The sequence below is a fragment of the Mytilus edulis genome, unplaced genomic scaffold, assembly GCF_963676685.1.
Source record: "Mytilus edulis unplaced genomic scaffold, xbMytEdul2.2 SCAFFOLD_491, whole genome shotgun sequence".
Lineage (NCBI taxonomy): Eukaryota > Metazoa > Mollusca > Bivalvia > Mytilida > Mytilidae > Mytilus > Mytilus edulis.
Genome location: NW_027268131.1, coordinates 15,857 through 37,038, shown reverse-complemented (window position 1 = coordinate 37,038; position 21,182 = coordinate 15,857). Strand labels below are relative to the sequence as shown.

Sequence of the window (21,182 nt, the reverse complement as noted above, 5' to 3'; positions counted from 1 at the left end):
CAAGAGCGGTGCAAGCACCTAACATCTCACCTAGTTGCAAAAATCAGTTTAATATCGAAGTACCCACATGGGGTACGTATCAGATATTAAGCTGATAAGAACAGATACTACACTTTGATCTTAGCCAAAAGGCCGAGAAGCGATACTCAAATCTTTCCGAGTTTCCAAAGCCTACAAATCCTATTTCTTACTCAAACACGGTGTTTTAATTTTAACCAAAGCTACACAAATTTTGCAAATTTATATACAAAAAGCACACGAAACACGAGATCTTGCTTTGCTTCAAATACCTGACAGCATGAAACGATTTCTGCATGACAAAACGGGTGTGAAAATAAAAAGCGGCTTGTGAAATACGGCAAGTCGCCAGAATATATTTTTAAACGTATAACATACGTATACGTATTTAATCTTAATCGAACGAAATAACATGATCATGTTGATTCATCCTAGGTCCGACGAACGCAGTTTTTAAAGCCTAGGAAATTTCATTAATCAGAAAATAAATTCAACGCTTTTTCACAATCAGCACGGACTTTTCACTGTCTCGTTTAGTTAACACAAACATAAACAGTTCACCTGTTCTATTTTTTAAAGGAATTGACCGGTACAGCAATTTTTAAATAAATTTCAGAAGGAGGAAAAAACTTACCGGCCGACTGCAGTTTCCATCGTTTGCCCTCGTTCTGAGGCGACGTCGCTATTAACGATGATTGAAACAGTAGAAGGGGACGTAATTCTTTTCCCCGCGTTTTTCCGTAACGCTAAAAATTTATAGAGTTTCTTTTTAGGAACGAGAATACATTAATACACTGACATGTGCTGTTATAAATACAAGCAAGCGACAACAAAAATATTACATTACAAGAAAAGAAAAGAACTTTTTAGAGAACAGACATAAAAAAGAAAAAAAAGAAAATGCAACTTATTTTACATGCACGAGAAGTAGAATGATTTACAACAATGAGTAAAACTATACAATTTACGCAAACTCCTTAAATAAGAAAGATATATAGAAAAAGTACACATGTAGTGCTCAGTGAAAAGCATTAGAGAATATTTTACTGGGGCTGTTTCGCAGGCTATTGAAGGGAAAGCTATTTTTCTATTTTAATTTTCTCCCCAAACAGGGGGAGTGAGCCGATCCTGGAGGTACTGCAATACCAGGCCAACTCGTGGCAAGAGCGGTGCAAGCACCTAACATCTCACCTAGTTGCAAAAATCAGTTTAATATCGAAGTACCCACATGGGGTACGTATCAGATATTAAGCTGATAAGAACAGATACTACACTTTGATCTTAGCCAAAAGGCCGAGAAGCGATACTCAAATCTTTCCGAGTTTCCAAAGCCTACAAATCCTATTTCTTACTCAAACACGGTGTTTTAATTTTAACCAAAGCTACACAAATTTTGCAAATTTATATACAAAAAGCACACGAAACACGAGATCTTGCTTTGCTTCAAATACCTGACAGCATGAAACGATTTCTGCATGACAAAACGGGTGTGAAAATAAAAAGCGGCTTGTGAAATACGGCAAGTCGCCAGAATATATTTTTAAACGTATAACATACGTATACGTATTTAATCTTAATCGAACGAAATAACATGATCATGTTGATTCATCCTAGGTCCGACGAACGCAGTTTTTAAAGCCTAGGAAATTTCATTAATCAGAAAATAAATTCAACGCTTTTTCACAATCAGCACGGACTTTTCACTGTCTCGTTTAGTTAACACAAACATAAACAGTTCACCTGTTCTATTTTTTAAAGGAATTGACCGGTACAGCAATTTTTAAATAAATTTCAGAAGGAGGAAAAAACTTACCGGCCGACTGCAGTTTCCATCGTTTGCCCTCGTTCTGAGGCGACGTCGCTATTAACGATGATTGAAACAGTAGAAGGGGACGTAATTCTTTTCCCCGCGTTTTTCCGTAACGCTAAAAATTTATAGAGTTTCTTTTTAGGAACGAGAATACATTAATACACTGACATGTGCTGTTATAAATACAAGCAAGCGACAACAAAAATATTACATTACAAGAAAAGAAAAGAACTTTTTAGAGAACAGACATAAAAAAGAAAAAAAAGAAAATGCAACTTATTTTACATGCACGAGAAGTAGAATGATTTACAACAATGAGTAAAACTATACAATTTACGCAAACTCCTTAAATAAGAAAGATATATAGAAAAAGTACACATGTAGTGCTCAGTGAAAAGCATTAGAGAATATTTTACTGGGGCTGTTTCGCAGGCTATTGAAGGGAAAGCTATTTTTCTATTTTAATTTTCTCCCCAAACAGGGGGAGTGAGCCGATCCTGGAGGTACTGCAATACCAGGCCAACTCGTGGCAAGAGCGGTGCAAGCACCTAACATCTCACCTAGTTGCAAAAATCAGTTTAATATCGAAGTACCCACATGGGGTACGTATCAGATATTAAGCTGATAAGAACAGATACTACACTTTGATCTTAGCCAAAAGGCCGAGAAGCGATACTCAAATCTTTCCGAGTTTCCAAAGCCTACAAATCCTATTTCTTACTCAAACACGGTGTTTTAATTTTAACCAAAGCTACACAAATTTTGCAAATTTATATACAAAAAGCACACGAAACACGAGATCTTGCTTTGCTTCAAATACCTGACAGCATGAAACGATTTCTGCATGACAAAACGGGTGTGAAAATAAAAAGCGGCTTGTGAAATACGGCAAGTCGCCAGAATATATTTTTAAACGTATAACATACGTATACGTATTTAATCTTAATCGAACGAAATAACATGATCATGTTGATTCATCCTAGGTCCGACGAACGCAGTTTTTAAAGCCTAGGAAATTTCATTAATCAGAAAATAAATTCAACGCTTTTTCACAATCAGCACGGACTTTTCACTGTCTCGTTTAGTTAACACAAACATAAACAGTTCACCTGTTCTATTTTTTAAAGGAATTGACCGGTACAGCAATTTTTAAATAAATTTCAGAAGGAGGAAAAAACTTACCGGCCGACTGCAGTTTCCATCGTTTGCCCTCGTTCTGAGGCGACGTCGCTATTAACGATGATTGAAACAGTAGAAGGGGACGTAATTCTTTTCCCCGCGTTTTTCCGTAACGCTAAAAATTTATAGAGTTTCTTTTTAGGAACGAGAATACATTAATACACTGACATGTGCTGTTATAAATACAAGCAAGCGACAACAAAAATATTACATTACAAGAAAAGAAAAGAACTTTTTAGAGAACAGACATAAAAAAGAAAAAAAAGAAAATGCAACTTATTTTACATGCACGAGAAGTAGAATGATTTACAACAATGAGTAAAACTATACAATTTACGCAAACTCCTTAAATAAGAAAGATATATAGAAAAAGTACACATGTAGTGCTCAGTGAAAAGCATTAGAGAATATTTTACTGGGGCTGTTTCGCAGGCTATTGAAGGGAAAGCTATTTTTCTATTTTAATTTTCTCCCCAAACAGGGGGAGTGAGCCGATCCTGGAGGTACTGCAATACCAGGCCAACTCGTGGCAAGAGCGGTGCAAGCACCTAACATCTCACCTAGTTGCAAAAATCAGTTTAATATCGAAGTACCCACATGGGGTACGTATCAGATATTAAGCTGATAAGAACAGATACTACACTTTGATCTTAGCCAAAAGGCCGAGAAGCGATACTCAAATCTTTCCGAGTTTCCAAAGCCTACAAATCCTATTTCTTACTCAAACACGGTGTTTTAATTTTAACCAAAGCTACACAAATTTTGCAAATTTATATACAAAAAGCACACGAAACACGAGATCTTGCTTTGCTTCAAATACCTGACAGCATGAAACGATTTCTGCATGACAAAACGGGTGTGAAAATAAAAAGCGGCTTGTGAAATACGGCAAGTCGCCAGAATATATTTTTAAACGTATAACATACGTATACGTATTTAATCTTAATCGAACGAAATAACATGATCATGTTGATTCATCCTAGGTCCGACGAACGCAGTTTTTAAAGCCTAGGAAATTTCATTAATCAGAAAATAAATTCAACGCTTTTTCACAATCAGCACGGACTTTTCACTGTCTCGTTTAGTTAACACAAACATAAACAGTTCACCTGTTCTATTTTTTAAAGGAATTGACCGGTACAGCAATTTTTAAATAAATTTCAGAAGGAGGAAAAAACTTACCGGCCGACTGCAGTTTCCATCGTTTGCCCTCGTTCTGAGGCGACGTCGCTATTAACGATGATTGAAACAGTAGAAGGGGACGTAATTCTTTTCCCCGCGTTTTTCCGTAACGCTAAAAATTTATAGAGTTTCTTTTTAGGAACGAGAATACATTAATACACTGACATGTGCTGTTATAAATACAAGCAAGCGACAACAAAAATATTACATTACAAGAAAAGAAAAGAACTTTTTAGAGAACAGACATAAAAAAGAAAAAAAAGAAAATGCAACTTATTTTACATGCACGAGAAGTAGAATGATTTACAACAATGAGTAAAACTATACAATTTACGCAAACTCCTTAAATAAGAAAGATATATAGAAAAAGTACACATGTAGTGCTCAGTGAAAAGCATTAGAGAATATTTTACTGGGGCTGTTTCGCAGGCTATTGAAGGGAAAGCTATTTTTCTATTTTAATTTTCTCCCCAAACAGGGGGAGTGAGCCGATCCTGGAGGTACTGCAATACCAGGCCAACTCGTGGCAAGAGCGGTGCAAGCACCTAACATCTCACCTAGTTGCAAAAATCAGTTTAATATCGAAGTACCCACATGGGGTACGTATCAGATATTAAGCTGATAAGAACAGATACTACACTTTGATCTTAGCCAAAAGGCCGAGAAGCGATACTCAAATCTTTCCGAGTTTCCAAAGCCTACAAATCCTATTTCTTACTCAAACACGGTGTTTTAATTTTAACCAAAGCTACACAAATTTTGCAAATTTATATACAAAAAGCACACGAAACACGAGATCTTGCTTTGCTTCAAATACCTGACAGCATGAAACGATTTCTGCATGACAAAACGGGTGTGAAAATAAAAAGCGGCTTGTGAAATACGGCAAGTCGCCAGAATATATTTTTAAACGTATAACATACGTATACGTATTTAATCTTAATCGAACGAAATAACATGATCATGTTGATTCATCCTAGGTCCGACGAACGCAGTTTTTAAAGCCTAGGAAATTTCATTAATCAGAAAATAAATTCAACGCTTTTTCACAATCAGCACGGACTTTTCACTGTCTCGTTTAGTTAACACAAACATAAACAGTTCACCTGTTCTATTTTTTAAAGGAATTGACCGGTACAGCAATTTTTAAATAAATTTCAGAAGGAGGAAAAAACTTACCGGCCGACTGCAGTTTCCATCGTTTGCCCTCGTTCTGAGGCGACGTCGCTATTAACGATGATTGAAACAGTAGAAGGGGACGTAATTCTTTTCCCCGCGTTTTTCCGTAACGCTAAAAATTTATAGAGTTTCTTTTTAGGAACGAGAATACATTAATACACTGACATGTGCTGTTATAAATACAAGCAAGCGACAACAAAAATATTACATTACAAGAAAAGAAAAGAACTTTTTAGAGAACAGACATAAAAAAGAAAAAAAAGAAAATGCAACTTATTTTACATGCACGAGAAGTAGAATGATTTACAACAATGAGTAAAACTATACAATTTACGCAAACTCCTTAAATAAGAAAGATATATAGAAAAAGTACACATGTAGTGCTCAGTGAAAAGCATTAGAGAATATTTTACTGGGGCTGTTTCGCAGGCTATTGAAGGGAAAGCTATTTTTCTATTTTAATTTTCTCCCCAAACAGGGGGAGTGAGCCGATCCTGGAGGTACTGCAATACCAGGCCAACTCGTGGCAAGAGCGGTGCAAGCACCTAACATCTCACCTAGTTGCAAAAATCAGTTTAATATCGAAGTACCCACATGGGGTACGTATCAGATATTAAGCTGATAAGAACAGATACTTTTTTTTTATATTTCAAACATTTTATTAATAATAGATATCAAATACTATATTGATTACAATCAATAGTTAAAATCATTTATCACAGATAATACGATTGTAACTCAATAATGAAAAAGTCCCTGAAATTACTTATATTCAAATACTTTTAGTTTTAAATGAAATTACCAAAAATAAATTTACATGAAATCTATTTTCAAAACCCCTAAATAATTACTGAAAACCCCCCAATTTATAAATAAACAAACAAAGTGTTTTAAATTCCTTTTACAAATCTATATATAAACTTTCCTTTAAATACTTTACCTTTATTATTAAAACCAGTTTTTGTAAACTAGTATTATTTTTAACTTTAACTATAAATAAACATCATACGATAAATTTTACCTATAATGTTTACCTTTAACCAAATCAAAATACAAAATACATATATATTTATAAGTGATTACTTTTAAACAACAAAATCAATATCGTACACACACAACCCACTAAAGTCCATAATGCATTGTCATGTGTGCCACGATAGTTACTTATACCTTTAAATATTTAACTGAACTGTTTTCAAAACAACATGTAATAATACATTTTAAAGTTAATCTTTATATAAAAAATAAGAAGGACTTACTTCAACCTCATAATTTTTAAATTTCTTTGAATCCTTAAAACTGTCTTGTATTAACTGTCTATGTTTTTTCCTATCCGGTTCTCCGCCTATTATGTAATATAAAGCTCCAGCATTATAAATAAACGATACTAGCATATCATGTTCATCTATGCGACCTACGGCCGGCTCAACTTTGCCTGAGTCCCTTCTAATAAACCTAAGTTGACAATGTTCCTTTTTGACCGATGCTACTTTTCTCTTTTTGCCACTAACAACTGTGAATGTTTTATCTACAGAAAGATCCTCCGGTTCTGGAGCCCTGTCAGACCAAAACTTGGAACTTGACGAGGACTTATCGGTATCCACGGTATCTGATAAAACGGGGGAAGTAACCACGGTATCTGGTGTAACGGAAGTAATATCCACGGTATCTGATGTAACGGGGGAATTATCCATGGTATCATCTATGACTAACGGTATCTCATCACTTATGTCACTGATTTGTGTCTCTGGTATTGAGACTTCTTCCAACGGTACGGTTTCCTTTTTGCCTAACGGACAGTTCCTACGTATATGTCCCACAGTATTACACTTAAGGCATAACGGTGCCCTACCAACAACGGTAAGTAAACAGTCTTTCCCAGCCACTTTTGTACGGTACGGTAACGACTTAATATCCTGTTCCGATATTTCCAACGTAACTTTAATGTTTCCATTACAAAACTTAACTCCCTCTGAAGTCTCCTTTTCATGAGCACAACTTACAACTTTGCCAAACTGTTCTAGATAAGATATAACTGTATTCCGCTTTATCCACAAAGGAAGCCACAGAACCTTTAACAACACTGTACTTTTGTCTGCACGACTAACGGTGACTTTAGTATCCAACGATGTAAAGTCTGAACCTATAACTTTGTCAGCAACATTAACATCACTAAAGGTTGCATACCACGTACCACCAATATCCACTTTAAATATACCTTCTATAGCTTCCGGATTAATTAAGTTCTTTAAAATACGAAGAATCCAGGTACGTGTGTTCACTGGTGATCCATCCGAAAACGTAAACTTTGCACTTAGTCTAAGAATATCATAATCCACATTTTCCATTTTAACAAAATAACTTTACACTTTAAACTTTCTACTCGCTATAATCTTTGCCAAAAGGCCGAGAAGCGATACTCAAATCTTTCCGAGTTTCCAAAGCCTACAAATCCTATTTCTTACTCAAACACGGTGTTTTAATTTTAACCAAAGCTACACAAATTTTGCAAATTTATATACAAAAAGCACACGAAACACGAGATCTTGCTTTGCTTCAAATACCTGACAGCATGAAACGATTTCTGCATGACAAAACGGGTGTGAAAATAAAAAGCGGCTTGTGAAATACGGCAAGTCGCCAGAATATATTTTTAAACGTATAACATACGTATACGTATTTAATCTTAATCGAACGAAATAACATGATCATGTTGATTCATCCTAGGTCCGACGAACGCAGTTTTTAAAGCCTAGGAAATTTCATTAATCAGAAAATAAATTCAACGCTTTTTCACAATCAGCACGGACTTTTCACTGTCTCGTTTAGTTAACACAAACATAAACAGTTCACCTGTTCTATTTTTTAAAGGAATTGACCGGTACAGCAATTTTTAAATAAATTTCAGAAGGAGGAAAAAACTTACCGGCCGACTGCAGTTTCCATCGTTTGCCCTCGTTCTGAGGCGACGTCGCTATTAACGATGATTGAAACAGTAGAAGGGGACGTAATTCTTTTCCCCGCGTTTTTCCGTAACGCTAAAAATTTATAGAGTTTCTTTTTAGGAACGAGAATACATTAATACACTGACATGTGCTGTTATAAATACAAGCAAGCGACAACAAAAATATTACATTACAAGAAAAGAAAAGAACTTTTTAGAGAACAGACATAAAAAAGAAAAAAAAGAAAATGCAACTTATTTTACATGCACGAGAAGTAGAATGATTTACAACAATGAGTAAAACTATACAATTTACGCAAACTCCTTAAATAAGAAAGATATATAGAAAAAGTACACATGTAGTGCTCAGTGAAAAGCATTAGAGAATATTTTACTGGGGCTGTTTCGCAGGCTATTGAAGGGAAAGCTATTTTTCTATTTTAATTTTCTCCCCAAACAGGGGGAGTGAGCCGATCCTGGAGGTACTGCAATACCAGGCCAACTCGTGGCAAGAGCGGTGCAAGCACCTAACATCTCACCTAGTTGCAAAAATCAGTTTAATATCGAAGTACCCACATGGGGTACGTATCAGATATTAAGCTGATAAGAACAGATACTACACTTTGATCTTAGCCAAAAGGCCGAGAAGCGATACTCAAATCTTTCCGAGTTTCCAAAGCCTACAAATCCTATTTCTTACTCAAACACGGTGTTTTAATTTTAACCAAAGCTACACAAATTTTGCAAATTTATATACAAAAAGCACACGAAACACGAGATCTTGCTTTGCTTCAAATACCTGACAGCATGAAACGATTTCTGCATGACAAAACGGGTGTGAAAATAAAAAGCGGCTTGTGAAATACGGCAAGTCGCCAGAATATATTTTTAAACGTATAACATACGTATACGTATTTAATCTTAATCGAACGAAATAACATGATCATGTTGATTCATCCTAGGTCCGACGAACGCAGTTTTTAAAGCCTAGGAAATTTCATTAATCAGAAAATAAATTCAACGCTTTTTCACAATCAGCACGGACTTTTCACTGTCTCGTTTAGTTAACACAAACATAAACAGTTCACCTGTTCTATTTTTTAAAGGAATTGACCGGTACAGCAATTTTTAAATAAATTTCAGAAGGAGGAAAAAACTTACCGGCCGACTGCAGTTTCCATCGTTTGCCCTCGTTCTGAGGCGACGTCGCTATTAACGATGATTGAAACAGTAGAAGGGGACGTAATTCTTTTCCCCGCGTTTTTCCGTAACGCTAAAAATTTATAGAGTTTCTTTTTAGGAACGAGAATACATTAATACACTGACATGTGCTGTTATAAATACAAGCAAGCGACAACAAAAATATTACATTACAAGAAAAGAAAAGAACTTTTTAGAGAACAGACATAAAAAAGAAAAAAAAGAAAATGCAACTTATTTTACATGCACGAGAAGTAGAATGATTTACAACAATGAGTAAAACTATACAATTTACGCAAACTCCTTAAATAAGAAAGATATATAGAAAAAGTACACATGTAGTGCTCAGTGAAAAGCATTAGAGAATATTTTACTGGGGCTGTTTCGCAGGCTATTGAAGGGAAAGCTATTTTTCTATTTTAATTTTCTCCCCAAACAGGGGGAGTGAGCCGATCCTGGAGGTACTGCAATACCAGGCCAACTCGTGGCAAGAGCGGTGCAAGCACCTAACATCTCACCTAGTTGCAAAAATCAGTTTAATATCGAAGTACCCACATGGGGTACGTATCAGATATTAAGCTGATAAGAACAGATACTACACTTTGATCTTAGCCAAAAGGCCGAGAAGCGATACTCAAATCTTTCCGAGTTTCCAAAGCCTACAAATCCTATTTCTTACTCAAACACGGTGTTTTAATTTTAACCAAAGCTACACAAATTTTGCAAATTTATATACAAAAAGCACACGAAACACGAGATCTTGCTTTGCTTCAAATACCTGACAGCATGAAACGATTTCTGCATGACAAAACGGGTGTGAAAATAAAAAGCGGCTTGTGAAATACGGCAAGTCGCCAGAATATATTTTTAAACGTATAACATACGTATACGTATTTAATCTTAATCGAACGAAATAACATGATCATGTTGATTCATCCTAGGTCCGACGAACGCAGTTTTTAAAGCCTAGGAAATTTCATTAATCAGAAAATAAATTCAACGCTTTTTCACAATCAGCACGGACTTTTCACTGTCTCGTTTAGTTAACACAAACATAAACAGTTCACCTGTTCTATTTTTTAAAGGAATTGACCGGTACAGCAATTTTTAAATAAATTTCAGAAGGAGGAAAAAACTTACCGGCCGACTGCAGTTTCCATCGTTTGCCCTCGTTCTGAGGCGACGTCGCTATTAACGATGATTGAAACAGTAGAAGGGGACGTAATTCTTTTCCCCGCGTTTTTCCGTAACGCTAAAAATTTATAGAGTTTCTTTTTAGGAACGAGAATACATTAATACACTGACATGTGCTGTTATAAATACAAGCAAGCGACAACAAAAATATTACATTACAAGAAAAGAAAAGAACTTTTTAGAGAACAGACATAAAAAAGAAAAAAAAGAAAATGCAACTTATTTTACATGCACGAGAAGTAGAATGATTTACAACAATGAGTAAAACTATACAATTTACGCAAACTCCTTAAATAAGAAAGATATATAGAAAAAGTACACATGTAGTGCTCAGTGAAAAGCATTAGAGAATATTTTACTGGGGCTGTTTCGCAGGCTATTGAAGGGAAAGCTATTTTTCTATTTTAATTTTCTCCCCAAACAGGGGGAGTGAGCCGATCCTGGAGGTACTGCAATACCAGGCCAACTCGTGGCAAGAGCGGTGCAAGCACCTAACATCTCACCTAGTTGCAAAAATCAGTTTAATATCGAAGTACCCACATGGGGTACGTATCAGATATTAAGCTGATAAGAACAGATACTACACTTTGATCTTAGCCAAAAGGCCGAGAAGCGATACTCAAATCTTTCCGAGTTTCCAAAGCCTACAAATCCTATTTCTTACTCAAACACGGTGTTTTAATTTTAACCAAAGCTACACAAATTTTGCAAATTTATATACAAAAAGCACACGAAACACGAGATCTTGCTTTGCTTCAAATACCTGACAGCATGAAACGATTTCTGCATGACAAAACGGGTGTGAAAATAAAAAGCGGCTTGTGAAATACGGCAAGTCGCCAGAATATATTTTTAAACGTATAACATACGTATACGTATTTAATCTTAATCGAACGAAATAACATGATCATGTTGATTCATCCTAGGTCCGACGAACGCAGTTTTTAAAGCCTAGGAAATTTCATTAATCAGAAAATAAATTCAACGCTTTTTCACAATCAGCACGGACTTTTCACTGTCTCGTTTAGTTAACACAAACATAAACAGTTCACCTGTTCTATTTTTTAAAGGAATTGACCGGTACAGCAATTTTTAAATAAATTTCAGAAGGAGGAAAAAACTTACCGGCCGACTGCAGTTTCCATCGTTTGCCCTCGTTCTGAGGCGACGTCGCTATTAACGATGATTGAAACAGTAGAAGGGGACGTAATTCTTTTCCCCGCGTTTTTCCGTAACGCTAAAAATTTATAGAGTTTCTTTTTAGGAACGAGAATACATTAATACACTGACATGTGCTGTTATAAATACAAGCAAGCGACAACAAAAATATTACATTACAAGAAAAGAAAAGAACTTTTTAGAGAACAGACATAAAAAAGAAAAAAAAGAAAATGCAACTTATTTTACATGCACGAGAAGTAGAATGATTTACAACAATGAGTAAAACTATACAATTTACGCAAACTCCTTAAATAAGAAAGATATATAGAAAAAGTACACATGTAGTGCTCAGTGAAAAGCATTAGAGAATATTTTACTGGGGCTGTTTCGCAGGCTATTGAAGGGAAAGCTATTTTTCTATTTTAATTTTCTCCCCAAACAGGGGGAGTGAGCCGATCCTGGAGGTACTGCAATACCAGGCCAACTCGTGGCAAGAGCGGTGCAAGCACCTAACATCTCACCTAGTTGCAAAAATCAGTTTAATATCGAAGTACCCACATGGGGTACGTATCAGATATTAAGCTGATAAGAACAGATACTACACTTTGATCTTAGCCAAAAGGCCGAGAAGCGATACTCAAATCTTTCCGAGTTTCCAAAGCCTACAAATCCTATTTCTTACTCAAACACGGTGTTTTAATTTTAACCAAAGCTACACAAATTTTGCAAATTTATATACAAAAAGCACACGAAACACGAGATCTTGCTTTGCTTCAAATACCTGACAGCATGAAACGATTTCTGCATGACAAAACGGGTGTGAAAATAAAAAGCGGCTTGTGAAATACGGCAAGTCGCCAGAATATATTTTTAAACGTATAACATACGTATACGTATTTAATCTTAATCGAACGAAATAACATGATCATGTTGATTCATCCTAGGTCCGACGAACGCAGTTTTTAAAGCCTAGGAAATTTCATTAATCAGAAAATAAATTCAACGCTTTTTCACAATCAGCACGGACTTTTCACTGTCTCGTTTAGTTAACACAAACATAAACAGTTCACCTGTTCTATTTTTTAAAGGAATTGACCGGTACAGCAATTTTTAAATAAATTTCAGAAGGAGGAAAAAACTTACCGGCCGACTGCAGTTTCCATCGTTTGCCCTCGTTCTGAGGCGACGTCGCTATTAACGATGATTGAAACAGTAGAAGGGGACGTAATTCTTTTCCCCGCGTTTTTCCGTAACGCTAAAAATTTATAGAGTTTCTTTTTAGGAACGAGAATACATTAATACACTGACATGTGCTGTTATAAATACAAGCAAGCGACAACAAAAATATTACATTACAAGAAAAGAAAAGAACTTTTTAGAGAACAGACATAAAAAAGAAAAAAAAGAAAATGCAACTTATTTTACATGCACGAGAAGTAGAATGATTTACAACAATGAGTAAAACTATACAATTTACGCAAACTCCTTAAATAAGAAAGATATATAGAAAAAGTACACATGTAGTGCTCAGTGAAAAGCATTAGAGAATATTTTACTGGGGCTGTTTCGCAGGCTATTGAAGGGAAAGCTATTTTTCTATTTTAATTTTCTCCCCAAACAGGGGGAGTGAGCCGATCCTGGAGGTACTGCAATACCAGGCCAACTCGTGGCAAGAGCGGTGCAAGCACCTAACATCTCACCTAGTTGCAAAAATCAGTTTAATATCGAAGTACCCACATGGGGTACGTATCAGATATTAAGCTGATAAGAACAGATACTACACTTTGATCTTAGCCAAAAGGCCGAGAAGCGATACTCAAATCTTTCCGAGTTTCCAAAGCCTACAAATCCTATTTCTTACTCAAACACGGTGTTTTAATTTTAACCAAAGCTACACAAATTTTGCAAATTTATATACAAAAAGCACACGAAACACGAGATCTTGCTTTGCTTCAAATACCTGACAGCATGAAACGATTTCTGCATGACAAAACGGGTGTGAAAATAAAAAGCGGCTTGTGAAATACGGCAAGTCGCCAGAATATATTTTTAAACGTATAACATACGTATACGTATTTAATCTTAATCGAACGAAATAACATGATCATGTTGATTCATCCTAGGTCCGACGAACGCAGTTTTTAAAGCCTAGGAAATTTCATTAATCAGAAAATAAATTCAACGCTTTTTCACAATCAGCACGGACTTTTCACTGTCTCGTTTAGTTAACACAAACATAAACAGTTCACCTGTTCTATTTTTTAAAGGAATTGACCGGTACAGCAATTTTTAAATAAATTTCAGAAGGAGGAAAAAACTTACCGGCCGACTGCAGTTTCCATCGTTTGCCCTCGTTCTGAGGCGACGTCGCTATTAACGATGATTGAAACAGTAGAAGGGGACGTAATTCTTTTCCCCGCGTTTTTCCGTAACGCTAAAAATTTATAGAGTTTCTTTTTAGGAACGAGAATACATTAATACACTGACATGTGCTGTTATAAATACAAGCAAGCGACAACAAAAATATTACATTACAAGAAAAGAAAAGAACTTTTTAGAGAACAGACATAAAAAAGAAAAAAAAGAAAATGCAACTTATTTTACATGCACGAGAAGTAGAATGATTTACAACAATGAGTAAAACTATACAATTTACGCAAACTCCTTAAATAAGAAAGATATATAGAAAAAGTACACATGTAGTGCTCAGTGAAAAGCATTAGAGAATATTTTACTGGGGCTGTTTCGCAGGCTATTGAAGGGAAAGCTATTTTTCTATTTTAATTTTCTCCCCAAACAGGGGGAGTGAGCCGATCCTGGAGGTACTGCAATACCAGGCCAACTCGTGGCAAGAGCGGTGCAAGCACCTAACATCTCACCTAGTTGCAAAAATCAGTTTAATATCGAAGTACCCACATGGGGTACGTATCAGATATTAAGCTGATAAGAACAGATACTACACTTTGATCTTAGCCAAAAGGCCGAGAAGCGATACTCAAATCTTTCCGAGTTTCCAAAGCCTACAAATCCTATTTCTTACTCAAACACGGTGTTTTAATTTTAACCAAAGCTACACAAATTTTGCAAATTTATATACAAAAAGCACACGAAACACGAGATCTTGCTTTGCTTCAAATACCTGACAGCATGAAACGATTTCTGCATGACAAAACGGGTGTGAAAATAAAAAGCGGCTTGTGAAATACGGCAAGTCGCCAGAATATATTTTTAAACGTATAACATACGTATACGTATTTAATCTTAATCGAACGAAATAACATGATCATGTTGATTCATCCTAGGTCCGACGAACGCAGTTTTTAAAGCCTAGGAAATTTCATTAATCAGAAAATAAATTCAACGCTTTTTCACAATCAGCACGGACTTTTCACTGTCTCGTTTAGTTAACACAAACATAAACAGTTCACCTGTTCTATTTTTTAAAGGAATTGACCGGTACAGCAATTTTTAAATAAATTTCAGAAGGAGGAAAAAACTTACCGGCCGACTGCAGTTTCCATCGTTTGCCCTCGTTCTGAGGCGACGTCGCTATTAACGATGATTGAAACAGTAGAAGGGGACGTAATTCTTTTCCCCGCGTTTTTCCGTAACGCTAAAAATTTATAGAGTTTCTTTTTAGGAACGAGAATACATTAATACACTGACATGTGCTGTTATAAATACAAGCAAGCGACAACAAAAATATTACATTACAAGAAAAGAAAAGAACTTTTTAGAGAACAGACATAAAAAAGAAAAAAAAGAAAATGCAACTTATTTTACATGCACGAGAAGTAGAATGATTTACAACAATGAGTAAAACTATACAATTTACGCAAACTCCTTAAATAAGAAAGATATATAGAAAAAGTACACATGTAGTGCTCAGTGAAAAGCATTAGAGAATATTTTACTGGGGCTGTTTCGCAGGCTATTGAAGGGAAAGCTATTTTTCTATTTTAATTTTCTCCCCAAACAGGGGGAGTGAGCCGATCCTGGAGGTACTGCAATACCAGGCCAACTCGTGGCAAGAGCGGTGCAAGCACCTAACATCTCACCTAGTTGCAAAAATCAGTTTAATATCGAAGTACCCACATGGGGTACGTATCAGATATTAAGCTGATAAGAACAGATACTACACTTTGATCTTAGCCAAAAGGCCGAGAAGCGATACTCAAATCTTTCCGAGTTTCCAAAGCCTACAAATCCTATTTCTTACTCAAACACGGTGTTTTAATTTTAACCAAAGCTACACAAATTTTGCAAATTTATATACAAAAAGCACACGAAACACGAGATCTTGCTTTGCTTCAAATACCTGACAGCATGAAACGATTTCTGCATGACAAAACGGGTGTGAAAATAAAAAGCGGCTTGTGAAATACGGCAAGTCGCCAGAATATATTTTTAAACGTATAACATACGTATACGTATTTAATCTTAATCGAACGAAATAACATGATCATGTTGATTCATCCTAGGTCCGACGAACGCAGTTTTTAAAGCCTAGGAAATTTCATTAATCAGAAAATAAATTCAACGCTTTTTCACAATCAGCACGGACTTTTCACTGTCTCGTTTAGTTAACACAAACATAAACAGTTCACCTGTTCTATTTTTTAAAGGAATTGACCGGTACAGCAATTTTTAAATAAATTTCAGAAGGAGGAAAAAACTTACCGGCCGACTGCAGTTTCCATCGTTTGCCCTCGTTCTGAGGCGACGTCGCTATTAACGATGATTGAAACAGTAGAAGGGGACGTAATTCTTTTCCCCGCGTTTTTCCGTAACGCTAAAAATTTATAGAGTTTCTTTTTAGGAACGAGAATACATTAATACACTGACATGTGCTGTTATAAATACAAGCAAGCGACAACAAAAATATTACATTACAAGAAAAGAAAAGAACTTTTTAGAGAACAGACATAAAAAAGAAAAAAAAGAAAATGCAACTTATTTTACATGCACGAGAAGTAGAATGATTTACAACAATGAGTAAAACTATACAATTTACGCAAACTCCTTAAATAAGAAAGATATATAGAAAAAGTACACATGTAGTGCTCAGTGAAAAGCATTAGAGAATATTTTACTGGGGCTGTTTCGCAGGCTATTGAAGGGAAAGCTATTTTTCTATTTTAATTTTCTCCCCAAACAGGGGGAGTGAGCCGATCCTGGAGGTACTGCAATACCAGGCCAACTCGTGGCAAGAGCGGTGCAAGCACCTAACATCTCACCTAGTTGCAAAAATCAGTTTAATATCGAAGTACCCACATGGGGTACGTATCAGATATTAAGCTGATAAGAACAGATACTACACTTTGATCTTAGCCAAAAGGCCGAGAAGCGATACTCAAATCTTTCCGAGTTTCCAAAGCCTACAAATCCTATTTCTTACTCAAACACGGTGTTTTAATTTTAACCAAAGCTACACAAATTTTGCAAATTTATATACAAAAAGCACACGAAACACGAGATCTTGCTTTGCTTCAAATACCTGACAGCATGAAACGATTTCTGCATGACAAAACGGGTGTGAAAATAAAAAGCGGCTTGTGAAATACGGCAAGTCGCCAGAATATATTTTTAAACGTATAACATACGTATACGTATTTAATCTTAATCGAACGAAATAACATGATCATGTTGATTCATCCTAGGTCCGACGAACGCAGTTTTTAAAGCCTAGGAAATTTCATTAATCAGAAAATAAATTCAACGCTTTTTCACAATCAGCACGGACTTTTCACTGTCTCGTTTAGTTAACACAAACATAAACAGTTCACCTGTTCTATTTTTTAAAGGAATTGACCGGTACAGCAATTTTTAAATAAATTTCAGAAGGAGGAAAAAACTTACCGGCCGACTGCAGTTTCCATCGTTTGCCCTCGTTCTGAGGCGACGTCGCTATTAACGATGATTGAAACAGTAGAAGGGGACGTAATTCTTTTCCCCGCGTTTTTCCGTAACGCTAAAAATTTATAGAGTTTCTTTTTAGGAACGAGAATACATTAATACACTGACATGTGCTGTTATAAATACAAGCAAGCGACAACAAAAATATTACATTACAAGAAAAGAAAAGAACTTTTTAGAGAACAGACATAAAAAAGAAAAAAAAGAAAATGCAACTTATTTTACATGCACGAGAAGTAGAATGATTTACAACAATGAGTAAAACTATACAATTTACGCAAACTCCTTAAATAAGAAAGATATATAGAAAAAGTACACATGTAGTGCTCAGTGAAAAGCATTAGAGAATATTTTACTGGGGCTGTTTCGCAGGCTATTGAAGGGAAAGCTATTTTTCTATTTTAATTTTCTCCCCAAACAGGGGGAGTGAGCCGATCCTGGAGGTACTGCAATACCAGGCCAACTCGTGGCAAGAGCGGTGCAAGCACCTAACATCTCACCTAGTTGCAAAAATCAGTTTAATATCGAAGTACCCACATGGGGTACGTATCAGATATTAAGCTGATAAGAACAGATACTACACTTTGATCTTAGCCAAAAGGCCGAGAAGCGATACTCAAATCTTTCCGAGTTTCCAAAGCCTACAAATCCTATTTCTTACTCAAACACGGTGTTTTAATTTTAACCAAAGCTACACAAATTTTGCAAATTTATATACAAAAAGCACACGAAACACGAGATCTTGCTTTGCTTCAAATACCTGACAGCATGAAACGATTTCTGCATGACAAAACGGGTGTGAAAATAAAAAGCGGCTTGTGAAATACGGCAAGTCGCCAGAATATATTTTTAAACGTATAACATACGTATACGTATTTAATCTTAATCGAACGAAATAACATGATCATGTTGATTCATCCTAGGTCCGACGAACGCAGTTTTTAAAGCCTAGGAAATTTCATTAATCAGAAAATAAATTCAACGCTTTTTCACAATCAGCACGGACTTTTCACTGTCTCGTTTAGTTAACACAAACATAAACAGTTCACCTGTTCTATTTTTTAAAGGAATTGACCGGTACAGCAATTTTTAAATAAATTTCAGAAGGAGGAAAAAACTTACCGGCCGACTGCAGTTTCCATCGTTTGCCCTCGTTCTGAGGCGACGTCGCTATTAACGATGATTGAAACAGTAGAAGGGGACGTAATTCTTTTCCCCGCGTTTTTCCGTAACGCTAAAAATTTATAGAGTTTCTTTTTAGGAACGAGAATACATTAATACACTGACATGTGCTGTTATAAATACAAGCAAGCGACAACAAAAATATTACATTACAAGAAAAGAAAAGAACTTTTTAGAGAACAGACATAAAAAAGAAAAAAAAGAAAATGCAACTTATTTTACATGCACGAGAAGTAGAATGATTTACAACAATGAGTAAAACTATACAATTTACGCAAACTCCTTAAATAAGAAAGATATATAGAAAAAGTACACATGTAGTGCTCAGTGAAAAGCATTAGAGAATATTTTACTGGGGCTGTTTCGCAGGCTATTGAAGGGAAAGCTATTTTTCTATTTTAATTTTCTCCCCAAACAGGGGGAGTGAGCCGATCCTGGAGGTACTGCAATACCAGGCCAACTCGTGGCAAGAGCGGTGCAAGCACCTAACATCTCACCTAGTTGCAAAAATCAGTTTAATATCGAAGTACCCACATGGGGTACGTATCAGATATTAAGCTGATAAGAACAGATACTACACTTTGATCTTAGCCAAAAGGCCGAGAAGCGATACTCAAATCTTTCCGAGTTTCCAAAGCCTACAAATCCTATTTCTTACTCAAACACGGTGTTTTAATTTTAACCAAAGCTACACAAATTTTGCAAATTTATATACAAAAAGCACACGAAACACGAGATCTTGCTTTGCTTCAAATACCTGACAGCATGAAACGATTTCTGCATGACAAAACGGGTGTGAAAATAAAAAGCGGCTTGTGAAATACGGCAAGTCGCCAGAATATATTTTTAAACGTATAACATACGTATACGTATTTAATCTTAATCGAACGAAATAACATGATCATGTTGATTCATCCTAGGTCCGACGAACGCAGTTTTTAAAGCCTAGGAAATTTCATTAATCAGAAAATAAATTCAACGCTTTTTCACAATCAGCACGGACTTTTCACTGTCTCGTTTAGTTAACACAAACATAAACAGTTCACCTGTTCTATTTTTTAAAGGAATTGACCGGTACAGCAATTTTTAAATAAATTTCAGAAGGAGGAAAAAACTTACCGGCCGACTGCAGTTTCCATCGTTTGCCCTCGTTCTGAGGCGACGTCGCTATTAACGATGATTGAAACAGTAGAAGGGGACGTAATTCTTTTCCCCGCGTTTTTCCGTAACGCTAAAAATTTATAGAGTTTCTTTTTAGGAACGAGAATACATTAATACACTGACATGTGCTGTTATAAATACAAGCAAGCGACAACAAAAATATTACATTACAAGAAAAGAAAAGAACTTTTTAGAGAACAGACATAAAAAAGAAAAAAAAGAAAATGCAACTTATTTTACATGCACGAGAAGTAGAATGATTTACAACAATGAGTAAAACTATACAATTTACGCAAACTCCTTAAATAAGAAAGATATATAGAAAAAGTACACATGTAGTGCTCAGTGAAAAGCATTAGAGAATATTTTACTGGGGCTGTTTCGCAGGCTATTGAAGGGAAAGCTATTTTTCTATTTTAATTTTCTCCCCAAACAGGGGGAGTGAGCCGATCCTGGAGGTACTGCAATACCAGGCCAACTCGTGGCAAGAGCGGTGCAAGCACCTAACATCTCACCTAGTTGCAAAAATCAGTTTAATATCGAAGTACCCACATGGGGTACGTATCAGATATTAAGCTGATAAGAACAGATACTACACTTTGATCTTAGCCAAAAGGCCGAGAAGCGATACTCAAATCTTTCCGAGTTTCCAAAGCCTACAAATCCTATTTCTTACTCAAACACGGTGTTTTAATTTTAACCAAAGCTACACAAATTTTGCAAATTTATATACAAAAAGCACACGAAACACGAGATCTTGCTTTGCTTCAAATACCTGACAGCATGAAACGATTTCTGCATGACAAAACGGGTGTGAAAATAAAAAGCGGCTTGTGAAATACGGCAAGTCGCCAGAATATATTTTTAAACGTATAACATACGTATACGTATTTAATCTTAATCGAACGAAATAACATGATCATGTTGATTCATCCTAGGTCCGACGAACGCAGTTTTTAAAGCCTAGGAAATTTCATTAATCAGAAAATAAATTCAACGCTTTTTCACAATCAGCACGGACTTTTCACTGTCTCGTTTAGTTAACACAAACATAAA

The 21,182-nt window shown here is 35.7% G+C and overlaps 16 non-coding genes and 1 pseudogene across 16 annotated transcripts; all 17 read right to left on the bottom strand.

Annotated features, from left to right (window-relative positions):
• On the bottom strand, positions 1–144 carry LOC139506891 (U2 spliceosomal RNA; annotated as a pseudogene; the record flags this gene model as incomplete).
• Positions 145–1,130: 986 nt separating this feature from the next.
• On the bottom strand, positions 1,131–1,323 carry LOC139506887 (U2 spliceosomal RNA). The gene has a single exon (XR_011660442.1). It is a non-coding gene; the product is annotated as a U2 spliceosomal RNA (small nuclear RNA).
• Positions 1,324–2,309: 986 nt separating this feature from the next.
• On the bottom strand, positions 2,310–2,502 carry LOC139506886 (U2 spliceosomal RNA). Its single transcript, XR_011660441.1, has one exon. It is a non-coding gene; the product is annotated as a U2 spliceosomal RNA (small nuclear RNA).
• A 986-nt stretch (positions 2,503–3,488) lies between these two features.
• Positions 3,489–3,681, bottom strand: LOC139506885 (U2 spliceosomal RNA). The gene has a single exon (XR_011660440.1). It is a non-coding gene; the product is annotated as a U2 spliceosomal RNA (small nuclear RNA).
• A 986-nt stretch (positions 3,682–4,667) lies between these two features.
• Positions 4,668–4,860, bottom strand: LOC139506884 (U2 spliceosomal RNA). The gene has a single exon (XR_011660439.1). It is a non-coding gene; the product is annotated as a U2 spliceosomal RNA (small nuclear RNA).
• Positions 4,861–5,846: 986 nt separating this feature from the next.
• LOC139506893 (U2 spliceosomal RNA) lies at positions 5,847–6,041 on the bottom strand. The gene has a single exon (XR_011660447.1). It is a non-coding gene; the product is annotated as a U2 spliceosomal RNA (small nuclear RNA).
• Positions 6,042–8,772: 2,731 nt separating this feature from the next.
• On the bottom strand, positions 8,773–8,965 carry LOC139506883 (U2 spliceosomal RNA). The gene has a single exon (XR_011660438.1). It is a non-coding gene; the product is annotated as a U2 spliceosomal RNA (small nuclear RNA).
• Positions 8,966–9,951: 986 nt separating this feature from the next.
• LOC139506882 (U2 spliceosomal RNA) lies at positions 9,952–10,144 on the bottom strand. The gene has a single exon (XR_011660437.1). It is a non-coding gene; the product is annotated as a U2 spliceosomal RNA (small nuclear RNA).
• A 986-nt stretch (positions 10,145–11,130) lies between these two features.
• Positions 11,131–11,323, bottom strand: LOC139506881 (U2 spliceosomal RNA). Its single transcript, XR_011660436.1, has one exon. It is a non-coding gene; the product is annotated as a U2 spliceosomal RNA (small nuclear RNA).
• Positions 11,324–12,309: 986 nt separating this feature from the next.
• LOC139506880 (U2 spliceosomal RNA) lies at positions 12,310–12,502 on the bottom strand. Its single transcript, XR_011660435.1, has one exon. It is a non-coding gene; the product is annotated as a U2 spliceosomal RNA (small nuclear RNA).
• A 986-nt stretch (positions 12,503–13,488) lies between these two features.
• LOC139506879 (U2 spliceosomal RNA) lies at positions 13,489–13,681 on the bottom strand. The gene has a single exon (XR_011660434.1). It is a non-coding gene; the product is annotated as a U2 spliceosomal RNA (small nuclear RNA).
• A 986-nt stretch (positions 13,682–14,667) lies between these two features.
• Positions 14,668–14,860, bottom strand: LOC139506877 (U2 spliceosomal RNA). Its single transcript, XR_011660432.1, has one exon. It is a non-coding gene; the product is annotated as a U2 spliceosomal RNA (small nuclear RNA).
• Positions 14,861–15,846: 986 nt separating this feature from the next.
• LOC139506876 (U2 spliceosomal RNA) lies at positions 15,847–16,039 on the bottom strand. The gene has a single exon (XR_011660431.1). It is a non-coding gene; the product is annotated as a U2 spliceosomal RNA (small nuclear RNA).
• Positions 16,040–17,025: 986 nt separating this feature from the next.
• LOC139506875 (U2 spliceosomal RNA) lies at positions 17,026–17,218 on the bottom strand. The gene has a single exon (XR_011660430.1). It is a non-coding gene; the product is annotated as a U2 spliceosomal RNA (small nuclear RNA).
• Positions 17,219–18,204: 986 nt separating this feature from the next.
• LOC139506874 (U2 spliceosomal RNA) lies at positions 18,205–18,397 on the bottom strand. Its single transcript, XR_011660429.1, has one exon. It is a non-coding gene; the product is annotated as a U2 spliceosomal RNA (small nuclear RNA).
• A 986-nt stretch (positions 18,398–19,383) lies between these two features.
• On the bottom strand, positions 19,384–19,576 carry LOC139506873 (U2 spliceosomal RNA). Its single transcript, XR_011660428.1, has one exon. It is a non-coding gene; the product is annotated as a U2 spliceosomal RNA (small nuclear RNA).
• Positions 19,577–20,562: 986 nt separating this feature from the next.
• LOC139506872 (U2 spliceosomal RNA) lies at positions 20,563–20,755 on the bottom strand. The gene has a single exon (XR_011660427.1). It is a non-coding gene; the product is annotated as a U2 spliceosomal RNA (small nuclear RNA).
• Between the last annotated feature and the right edge of the window lie 427 nt (positions 20,756–21,182).